Source organism: Macaca nemestrina, chromosome 8 (assembly GCF_043159975.1).
Source record: "Macaca nemestrina isolate mMacNem1 chromosome 8, mMacNem.hap1, whole genome shotgun sequence".
Lineage (NCBI taxonomy): Eukaryota > Metazoa > Chordata > Mammalia > Primates > Cercopithecidae > Macaca > Macaca nemestrina.
Window position 1 is genome coordinate 47051184 of NC_092132.1, and position 10783 is coordinate 47061966.

Sequence of the window (10783 nt, forward strand, 5' to 3'; positions counted from 1 at the left end):
GATGGGATTTAACCTGACTTGTTTGGATCCCAAGACCTCATCTCCTTGATACCATTTACAATTTCAAAACTGTGACTCTAAGTAGACAAGCTTACATTTTATCTGACTCTGAAACCTTATGCAAAGGAGAGCTGGTTCCAAGAACAAGAGAGGTAATGTCAGCATTCCTGGATGATGTGTGGCCCCTGAGGCCAGCTCAGAAGGCTGGCACACATTTGCACTCACACCCCACTGTGTCTTCTTGGTTTTATTCCTACTCATCCTTGGGTTTATGTGCACTTGCTGAGTAGCTGGGAGATGATGGTCTTTACCTAGGGAGCTGCCATCCGGTCCTCTCTAGCATATTTCGGCTTTTCAGGCATAAGATGAGTCTGTTCTGATTAAGATGCCCAGTCATTTCATTATACAATACTCTGAAGCTTGGGATCAGTGTTAAAGCCAGTGTTCTCTAAGGATGCATGCACAAACACACACACACTGCAGAAGTCAGGGGGTCTGTGGAGTCAGGATATATTTTAACAGGCCTCTCTAGTTCCTAAAAGAATGATAGTTCCTGGTCCACTGGCCTGAGAATGCTGAAGTCACTTCAGCCCCCACCCAACAAACACTAAAGACCTGGGAGGCCCAGGGTTCCCAGGGGCTACTGGTGTTAGGGAGAGGCTTGATGGGCCTTGGAGACAAAGTGGATCTGTTGCTCCTTCCCAGCTTGTAAAAAAAAAAAAAAATCTAAATCCCATTTTTTATGTCTGACTATGAGGCCCCATCCGTCCCACCCCTTCTGCCCCATATCTGTGCAGGTGGGTGAGAACACCTGGGCTCACCTTCCTTTAGCACTAGCAGGAATTGAAGCCACACAACACATAAGCCTTTGCCCACACGCAGGAACCCTCACCCCATCCCGACTCCCTAGGCACCATGAAAGCCCAAGCCACATTTCAGATGTGCTTGGGAGCTTGCCCTGCTCTCCATAGAAAACCTCATTATGTGAGTAATAAACCTTTTTAATACCCTCTTGGTGCATGGGTGGTGTCATCAGTCTTAACATTTGAACAAAATTTTGGGTGGGAGTACATCCCGTCTCCATGGAGTGACTCAACACAGCCTCTTGTTTTATCACTGAGGCCTGCACTGCTCCAACATGTCTAGAATTCCTTCTGATTTCTTTATTGGGCCCCTCCTCCTCCCTGCAAGGGAGTTCCCAATGCAAGGCAGGCCCTCATCACAATTGTAGGGCACATGAAACTTATTTTCAGGAGTCCCAGGCCTACCCTTTGGTTCTTTCCCCTTCAGGACATTCGTTGTACTTCCTCCAGCTACTAAACCACCTAGGCTTCTGCCCAACCTTCACATTTACCTCCCCTGAACCCCCATATTAAAAATACACACAAAAAAAATAAGAAAAACTCCTTCCTACCAAGGCCTTAAATGACTGCTGAATTTTAATACATTGCTTTTGTGGGGAGAAGATCCTTAATCATTTTAGTAAAAGAACTTAGTTACTAATGGTGGGGTTTTAGACTTCAGCAATAGAATAGGCATCTATGTAGTTAGGGTCCTAACTCCCCAATATCTTCCCCTTCAACTCACCAGCTGCAATTATGCAATTAGGGCTTCACTCCTTTGGTTCAAAGCTTCATTCTCTTAAGAGGTAATTCCTCCTCCCACTTTAGTAATAGATACTTAGTGGGCACACAATTATCACATCCTTTCCTGAGGACAGAATATTAGGGGGAAGGGATGGAGATGAAGAGGATATTTGGTAATCAAGGGAGCAGGAAACTTCCACTGGAGAAGAGTTGCGGGACCCAGCAGGAATACTGAGAGAGTTGGAAATTCTGGTACATCCTCATTTCCAGGGACCTCAGATATATCCAGTAGCGCAAAGTGCAATAGGAGCTTGACCTAGAGAATGTTAGTGATGCCAGTGCCCTTGAGGCCATCAGCCCCAACCTCACTCTTTCACAGATGAAGAGCTCAGTGTTCTGAGAGGCCTTACCTAAGGTCACCAAGTTACAGCCAGGACCAGGGCTGGAAATCAGGTCTGCTGTCTCCAAGATGGCACCATCAGATGTGATGGCACCATCACAATTCATCTGTGACAAACAATCAAGCATGATAATTGTGATTTCCTTTGCTGTTACATTACTGGAACTTACCTTTGTTCTGACATGCTTTTGTGAATGCAGGAGACACAGGTACAGTTGTAGCTGCCGTTCCCTAGTTTTGACCTAACGTAACCCTGGACATGTCCATGGAGGTGTGGGTGTATATGAAAGTCACCTGCCATGTGTTAGAGGTTTGTGTGGGAACCTGTGTGCTCCCGTGTTAGCATGTCAAGGAGCGGGAGCCCCTTTATACTTCTATAATGAACAGCTTCTCCTTCAAATCTCTGCAATCTTAAATGCAGGTTGGATGTCCCTTATTCCACCATGTAGACATGTTATGGGGGCCCAGGGTTCCCACCCGGTTTTGAGAAACTGTAGAGACTGTTTCAGCGAGAAGTCCTGCCCTTTCCAAGTAAGTCAGTTTTCAGAGGACTCCCATGGCAGTGAGCACCTGCCTCCATACCCCAGGCCAGACCCCAGCAAAGGAAGATAGGCTATAGCTCTTTCAGATTTCTCTCTCAGTAACTGACGTAGCTTTTGCCTCTTTTAAAATTCAATATATTGCTTCCTGCAAGACTCAGGCAGGAGTTCCAAGTCAAACAAGGGAGAGAGTGTGCTGTCCTCCCCACTGCTGTTTTTCTCTGTTATTCTGACCCCTGCAGAGTGCCCTGGGGCCATGGCCAGAGCTGTCAATGACACAGCGCAGATGTGAGTGGTGGAGTCAAAGAAAGCCAGCAACCAAAGCATTCAGCCCACTGCTTCTGAAATAGAATCAGTGTGCAAGTCCATACGTACATGTGTAGATATGTGTTTGCTTTTCCTACGAAAACTTTAGTTAGCAAGAAAATTGCAAGTGGCCATAATCCTCCAGCCTTAAAGGCAGCCTGCATGCTGGTGCTGATTTTTCAAGTAAATTGGCTTCCTTCATCAATGTGCTTCCCATTAGCCAGAGAGTTGCCTGGAAAGGCTGTCTTCTTTCACCTGCCTCCTCTGAGGGAGGTCTACAGTTGCCTTGTTGACATGGCAGTCACTAAAGAGGAGGGGACTCTGGCTATAGCCTTAGTCCAGGCAGCCTAAACAGGGAGGCAGAAACCCCTCTCCAGCCCCGGGTGCCTGGAGATGTGAAATCTGGGTCATGATGGCCATTCAATAGTCAGGCTTGCTGTGCAAGTCCAGAACTTCAGAACGGTGGTTGGCCTGCAGCCCCTGAGGTTCAGCAGGGACTCAGTATGATTTCTAAGAGTTTCCCATCCTCATCAACTTCCCATATTCTGGTCTTCCTGTTGCCCTTGGGAGCCTCTAACCAGAAAAAGAGTGGAAGGGGAAGCGATCCAAAGATTACTTCTATCCCTAGTCACTCACCCCCACTGACTCACTCATCTCCTGCTGGGATTTTAAAGCCAGGATAGAAGGGCTGGGGTAAGGTTTGACTTTTTAAGAAAACTTTTAGCAACTGCTGCCTGCTTCTTATTCAAATTTGGCTGACAATTATTGAATACTTATTATGGGCTAGGCATTGTGCTAAATGCTTTCACATATCTAATCTCACACAATTCTTATAACAACCCTGAGAGGGAGGGATGAATATCCCCATTTTACAGATGGTAGGATAGTAGTGGTAGAGAATGCTGGAAAATGGAAATGGAGAGCCACCAACACTTTGGAGGCAGACCTGAGTTCCAGGCTCTACTTTGTCTTTTACTAGCTGTGTGACATGGGAAAGTTACTCAATTTCTGAGCCTTGATGTCCTGATTGGCAATATAGGCATTGACTTACAGGGCAGTGACAAACAAATGAACAATGCATGTGTAGTTGGCATGCTGCCTAGCACACAGTGGGCATGCAATACATTAGGCAATGATGACTCTTGGAAAGATAGGTCTAGTAGATGTGTGCAGGGCAAAACTGGGGAGGCTGATGTTGGAGATGGGAGTCAGAATAGAAAGCCATGGGTTTTAGGCAACAGTCTCAGCTGAAGCCAGTTGGGGGTGGGTGGAGCAGGAATAGACAGATAGATCAGTAAAACAGAATGGAAAGCCCAGAAATAGATCCACCATAAAATGGAGCTTAGTTTATGATAAAGGAGGCATTATAAATTAGTGGACAAACTGAACCATTCAGTAAGTATGTTGGCTTCCTCTGTGGAAAACAAAAACAAAAACATTAGATCCCTACCTCACACCACAATTAAAAATAAACTTCAGACGGCTTAAGGACTTAAATGCTCAAGATAATGTTTTTATGGTACAGAGATAAGACATTAATGTCAGAAATCATAAAGGAAAATGTTAAAATTTTAAACTTCTGGAAAAGTAAAAAGCAAGTTAAAAAGGATTAATATTCAAAAAATATAAAGAATTTCTTTAAGTCAATATTTTAAAGGACAAAGATTCCAATAGAAAAATGAAGACTATAAGCCAACAACTCACAGAAGAACCCTGAATGTCCAATATACATGTGAAAAGATGTCTGGGCCTCAACAGTAAGTGAGGGTATGTGGTTTAAACAAGGAAATTCAATTGCACATTATTAGCTTGGTAAAAATAGAAAATCACAGCAATACAAAGTATTGGTGAAAATATAGGGAAACGGGAATTCAGCAGGTAGGAAAAACTATTTTAAAGAACAAATTTTGGTAACATCTAATAAAATTGCAAATACTCGTACCCAATGACTGAACTCTCCTCTTCTAGGTTATATCTTAGGGAAATTCCTGTACATGTTTCATAAATACTGCTTATAGAAACAAAAAAAAATGAAAACCACAAAATGCCCACAACTGAGGATATGAGTAAAACAAATAAGTCCACATGATGAATTACTGTACAGCAACTAGAAGGCATGAAGCCAATCTACACATATCAGTATAGCTAGATCTAGAATACACAATTTTGAGTGATAAAGGAAAGTTGCAGAATATTATGTATAGGATGATGCATTTTTGAAAAAAAACATGGAACAATGTTATATATTGTTTATCAATACACGCATGTGTGGTGAAAATATAAAGACATGAACTGGGACACAGGGAAACCATCATAGGGTGGAAGGAGGGAGGAAGGGGAACAGGACTGGTGTGAGGACATGAGGTATTTTAATTCTGTAATGTTTTATTTCTTTTTAAAAAGATCTGAAGTAAAAATTTACAAGTAAGCATTTGTTCAATTGTGGTGGCAGGCACATGGCTTCTTTCAGGGTGTTTTTTCCTTTTAAAAATAAGCGTACCTGGGGTCACTCTGTCTCACTCTCTTCTTCCAGAGCCTGGCTCTCCCTCCCTTCTCTTCATCAAGGAGTTAGAATCAGGAATGTCATCAATCATGGGAACAACTTCTTGCTGTTCTTGTAGGACCTTTTTATCTTGTCTCCGAGACAGTGTCTTTTCTTCCCCTGGCTTTATCAAGGAATTTAACCTTTCTAGCGTTCGTCTAGAACTTGTAGTAAGCGTGATATTAAAAGCAAAGCATCCACTCCAGTGATCTTGGTGGAAAAAAATTACATAATTTCTAAAGTGCTGTGAGTCAAACTCTGAAATGAAAGCTATAAGACTATTGCGTAAGTATGGTCACATTCACCCCAGAAGGCTCAGACAGGTACATAAAAAGACTATTTACAGCGGTGTGGGCAGGGTTGTGGGAACGCACCGGGATGGTGAGGCGCTGGGGAGGAGCAACAGCGAAAGTCATTACCACCCTAAGGCTAAAGGGAGGAGGAGAAAAACAGTGTAATTGTGGCCCAGTAAAAACGGAAACTCCGGAGGAGAGGATGCCTGGTGGCAACTGGAGTCATGGAGGGCAGCACCTAAGACCAGTACATGACACCAAAGCAGGGAGAGGGTAGAAAATCAGTGAGAAGAAATACCGTGAGCTATCTTTCCTCCCAGCTGCTAACCTCTTCTAGGTGCCTCCCATTGGCTAAGTCCAACTGGAAGCCAAGTACGAGGCATTCTGGGAGATGTAGTCCACAGGAGTCACCCCGCATCCCCAACCTCCTCTCCCCCTAGGAAGGCAGAGAACGAATCTGGCATGGGGGTGGGGGAAGATGGAGAATCAGCAGGCTAAGAGCTAAAGGAATCCAAGTCCTGGTATTAAGCTAGTGATAGCCACATAATTGCGTTTGGAAGAGCAGAGGGAGAGACCTGGGGCAGGCTGCCCTTGGAGAGAGGTCACTGTTAAGGAAATAGAAACCAAAGAAGAGGAATATGGCTTGGAACTGGGGCTCTTGCTCAGCCTCCTGGGAACGAGACTGGCAGGCCTCCCGAGACCCAGTGTGAGAGGCAGAAGGAGAGGGACAGGGGACTTCAAGATGGGCCCAGAGGGAGTTGGCAGCCAGTGGCTATAAAGCACCATCTGCTTCTTCCAAGTGGGAATTCATAGGTAGCCATGGTGCATGATGAGTGCACAGATGTGGAAGGAAGCGGGCGGCTGATGGAAAGCAGGCGAGTGGGAGGGAGAGGCGCTGTGTGTGAGACCCAGCATCTGCCTGATGCTAACGCCAAGACCACCCTCCAGCCTGAGGCCTCATGGGAAACTGCTTGTCCCACTATCCAGGCTCCAGGCTGTCTGGAGATGCCTCCAGGAGCCCCAGACTCACTGCCTCCCACAGCGGCCCTCCAGCAGACAGTGACACCCACCAACTCACTAAGATTTCTCTCAGTTCTGGGCTTCCCAGCTGAGGTCTGTTTGGCCTGACTGTGACAGGGAGAACAGCGCTGGGCAACAGCTCAGGCCAGGGCGGCATCTTGACCATCTGTACTCCCCTCCTGTCCTGCCCCGCACTCTTGAGTGTCTGGTGGAGTGTATGAACTTAGAGGTTCCATACTATAGCAATAGCCAGTGGCAGAAGAAGGGGTCCTCAGGCCCTCCTCTGGCTGTGAAATCTCCGTGGTGACATCACTTTCAACCTGAGACTGCTCAAGTCAGGGAGGGATGAGATGAGACTTGGAGGCTTAGCCTCCTAAAGCTAAAAGAGGTGGGTGTCACTCGGCCCCCCTTGGGGCCTTAAGCTCTAACTGAGCAGTACCATGGCTAACCAACTGCAACTAGACTGCATGCTCCTTGAGGACTGGAGCTGAAATTTGGCTGTTTTTTTCATTTTTCTGTTTTTCATTCCTACAGCACATTTCCCCTGCACGTATCTGGCACTTAGGGATTGTTTAATTTAATCTGATCTAGCCTTTCCTTTCAGAGACAAGGAAACAAAGGCCCCATGATAGGCATGGACCCTGAGCGAGCACAGTGAGGGCAGAGCCTGTACCAGAACCTGGGCCCCTTCATCCTTGTCCATTGCTCTTTCTACTCCAGCAGCGTAAGTCTCCTTGTTATTCTGCTAAGTGATTTTCTGGGGTTGCATTTCCACCAGGTGAAGGGCATAGCATTTAGCCTCATAGGTTTCCTGACCACTGGCTCCCCACCAGAGATAGATGGACCTTCCCTAGCATTGAGCTGGGTGCCATGGAAAGCTCAGAACTTGATTTGTTATAGAAAAATGCATGTGCTAAGTCGGTCTCCCCAGGGGACATTTTAGCTACATGACTCATGGGGTCTTCAAAGATCCTGCTCCATTTAAGGTGATCTATTTGCAAGCATGTGTAGGCTTTGAGAATTTTACAGTGGTTTGTGAAGAGGGTGGAGCATACATTCAGAATGCATGAGCCTTTCCTGGACTGTAAATAACATTGTATGAGTGTATGTGTGAGAGAGAGACTGATAATAATTGTGTCAAAGCTTTTTAGAAACAGATCACTAACTCTTGTCAGATCTGAAATGATTTTCTGCAAATAGGAATTTGCTGACCCAAATTAGACCTGCAGAATATTTATCCTTCTGGGTTGCTGAGGTGCCCAGCTGTGGGAGCAGACCCAGAGAAGAGGTGCGGCTAAGGAAGTGAAGTGAGTGGCCTCTTCTGGGCTTAGCTGTGACTGTGTGATAGGAATTCAGGTGGAAGCATCACACTTTTGCCCCATTCATCCCCGCTTCTAAGCCTGTGCTGCAGGAATTTGTGTGAGGTGAAAGAAATGGATGCTCCCTCCTGTAAACAGCCTTTGCCTTAGATCTGGGGAAGGATGGACATTCCTGGCAACCCTCCTGGGGAATCAGCTAGAGGCTGCGTGGATGCACACTTGACTTCAGGTAAAGGTGTCCCCCTACAGTGTCCCCCATCACTCTGGATCTTCTAAAGGGCAGTGGATTTGTCTTGACCTTGGGGAGGGTAGCTTTGACCAATAGAATAATAGAAGCAGGACCGGCAGCTCAACCTGTAGAGGGAGTGTGCAGACAGTGGCACGCCAGCACCCAGTGTCTCAAAAAAAAGGCATTGGAGCTAATCTTGAGCCCACTCTCTCTTCCCCCTCACATCCAAGCCATCAATAAGTCCTGTCAGTGCTTGCTCCGGTGAAGATCCAAACCGGGCATTTCCCTTCTCCCCACTGAGCAAGCTTCACCCAAGTTCGCCTCTGTATTCTCTCAAAGGGGTCTCTTGACAATTAAAAGGAGCCTAACTTCCCCTCTTCCACCCTCCTTTGCTCTCTTCTAGGTACACTTCTTTATTGGTTAACCTACCTTCCTTCTGGGAGGAAGGAACACTTTTGCAATGTCCCCAGAGGGACATTTGCCACCTGGAATCCAACCGAATGGAGTCTGCCAGGAGCTTGTGCAGCATCTGCAATGCCAGTTCCAGTTTACAGAGGACTCAGGCTGGCAGTGAGGACTCAGCTGAGATCATCAAACCTTTGGGACTGGCTTGAGCTCAAAATGCTAGGTGCCCTGAGCCAAGAAGCAACAGAACTCACTTGTGGCTCCCTTGTCCTGAAGCCACAGGACCACATGCTGAAGGCATGCTCTCTCCAACCTCATCAGACCAGCAAAACCACCTTGTTCCTAAGTCCTTTCTAGAAGCTGGCATGCCTGGGGTGAAAACATCCAGTGTCCCAATGAAATATATGCCATTTATATAAGGTACACTGCTTTGTCGTTGTTAACACAGTGAGGGGATGGGAGGCAGGCATTTCAAACTCATGACTTCAAGGCAACCCAAACAGATGTTAAAGCCTGACCAACCTTTTTGTGAAGATCATAAATACAGCTCAATTTATTGTAATGCTCAGAGGTATCAGGCACTGTTCTAAGCACTTCATTAACCCTCTCAACAACCATGAAATGTAGATATTGTTATTACGTCCATGCCACAGATGAGGAAACTGAGGCACAGAGAGGTTAAGTAACCCACAGGTTTACAAAACTATCAAGGCCAGAACAAACTACAAACTATCAACCCAGCACCAGAGCCTATGCCCTTAACCACACTATAATATATATATGGAGGTCATGCCTAGTTTTAAAAAGAAGCACTGCGATTTTTTCTCTGCAGCTACCACCTCTGGCACCGTGGGCAGGAGGCAAGACCTGGTCTGTAGAGTGTGTGGGCCTTGAACTCCCAGCATGCAGCTCTTCAGCCTCCAAGCGTGCTGGCCACCTCTGAGCACTCATTAAAGTCAGATGTAATTTCTCTGTTGTCCAGTTCGGTTGGGAAGGGGGCTACTCAGTGTAATCTAATATCTTAGTTTATACATTCTGCAGGGTTTAGGGTCTACAGGAGTGTGAAAATAGCAGATTATCAGACTGACAAGACCCAATTTTGGCCTCGTGATTTTGTGTCCTGTGAGCTTGGGTGCTACAGATGTGGAAGGTGGAAGAGAGTGAACTGAACATTTAGGGACCCTCTGACACCCCTGGAAAATGTTTTTGCAATCCCTGCTCTCTATTTGTTTATGCATCATTTTGCACAGAAGTAGCTGAGCGCGTGTAATCACATAGCCCAGCCCAACTGGCCTGTTAACAAAGCTATCTAATCACTGGCATGCCAAGCGAACCACTAGCCTTGACTTCTTTACTCTGACATTTAGTTAAACAGAGATGATGCCCTTTTGCCTTCCAAAATGGCTGCATCATAAAATATTAAAGTAACGGAAGTGTCTGCGAGTGAGAGCTCTCAAGGAAGGAGGAATATTCCTTACAAGTACAAACAACAGCCAAGTGTATCTGACAATGAATGCATCATTTACAGGCCAGCTTGTGGCATCATTAAAAATGGATCTTACTGTTTGTTGGGGGCTTGGGGAAATTAACGATTAAAAAAAAAGAAATTGGCTCAAAAAGACATGGTGGCCTTAGTAGTCTGGGAAAAAGGAATATGATCATTCGGGAAATATTAATGAGCTTCCACAGTATGAGAGGCACTGGACTAGGCATGGGGACACAGAGGGAAGAAGGTCCCACCTTTGTGAAGCTCAAGTTTAGAGGGTGAATGGGATGGGCAGGTCTGCAGGGAGTTACACACAGTGTGCAAATGGTGCAAGAGAAATAAGCACAGGGCAACGTGGGAGAGAGATACCAGGGGTGTCCCTCCCAGTTTTGAGAAGTCAGAACAGGCTTTTCTAATGTATTAATTTCTAATTCAACATTTGAAGGACAAAATGGAGAGAAAAGGATGAAAGGGGAACCCCCAAGTATTTGCAAAGGTCCGGAGGGTAAGTAAAAACCATAGAGGGACAGAGCAAAGAGGGGACAGAAGAGACCGTATGTCCCAGTTTATGGTGCCTCCTCAAAGATGTGAGTCTTGGCAACTTCCAGCCAAGATAAAGAGAAAGGACACAAGGTACATTACAACGTCACCAGTACTG

General features: G+C 45.8%; 1 long non-coding RNA gene across 2 annotated transcripts in view; it reads left to right on the forward strand.

Annotated features, from left to right (window-relative positions):
- Positions 1–10491, forward strand: part of LOC139355798 (uncharacterized) — a 66660-nt gene extending 56169 nt beyond the window's left edge. Inside the window, exons 3-5 of one of the 2 annotated variants that reach the window (XR_011606857.1) lie at positions 7291–7410; positions 7887–8234; positions 8638–10491. This is a non-coding gene — a long non-coding RNA (uncharacterized lncRNA). The remainder of the gene's footprint in view (positions 1–7290; positions 7411–7886; positions 8235–8637) is intronic. The other variant, XR_011606858.1, reaches the window with a different exon arrangement.
- Positions 10492–10783: the final 292 nt, after the last annotated feature.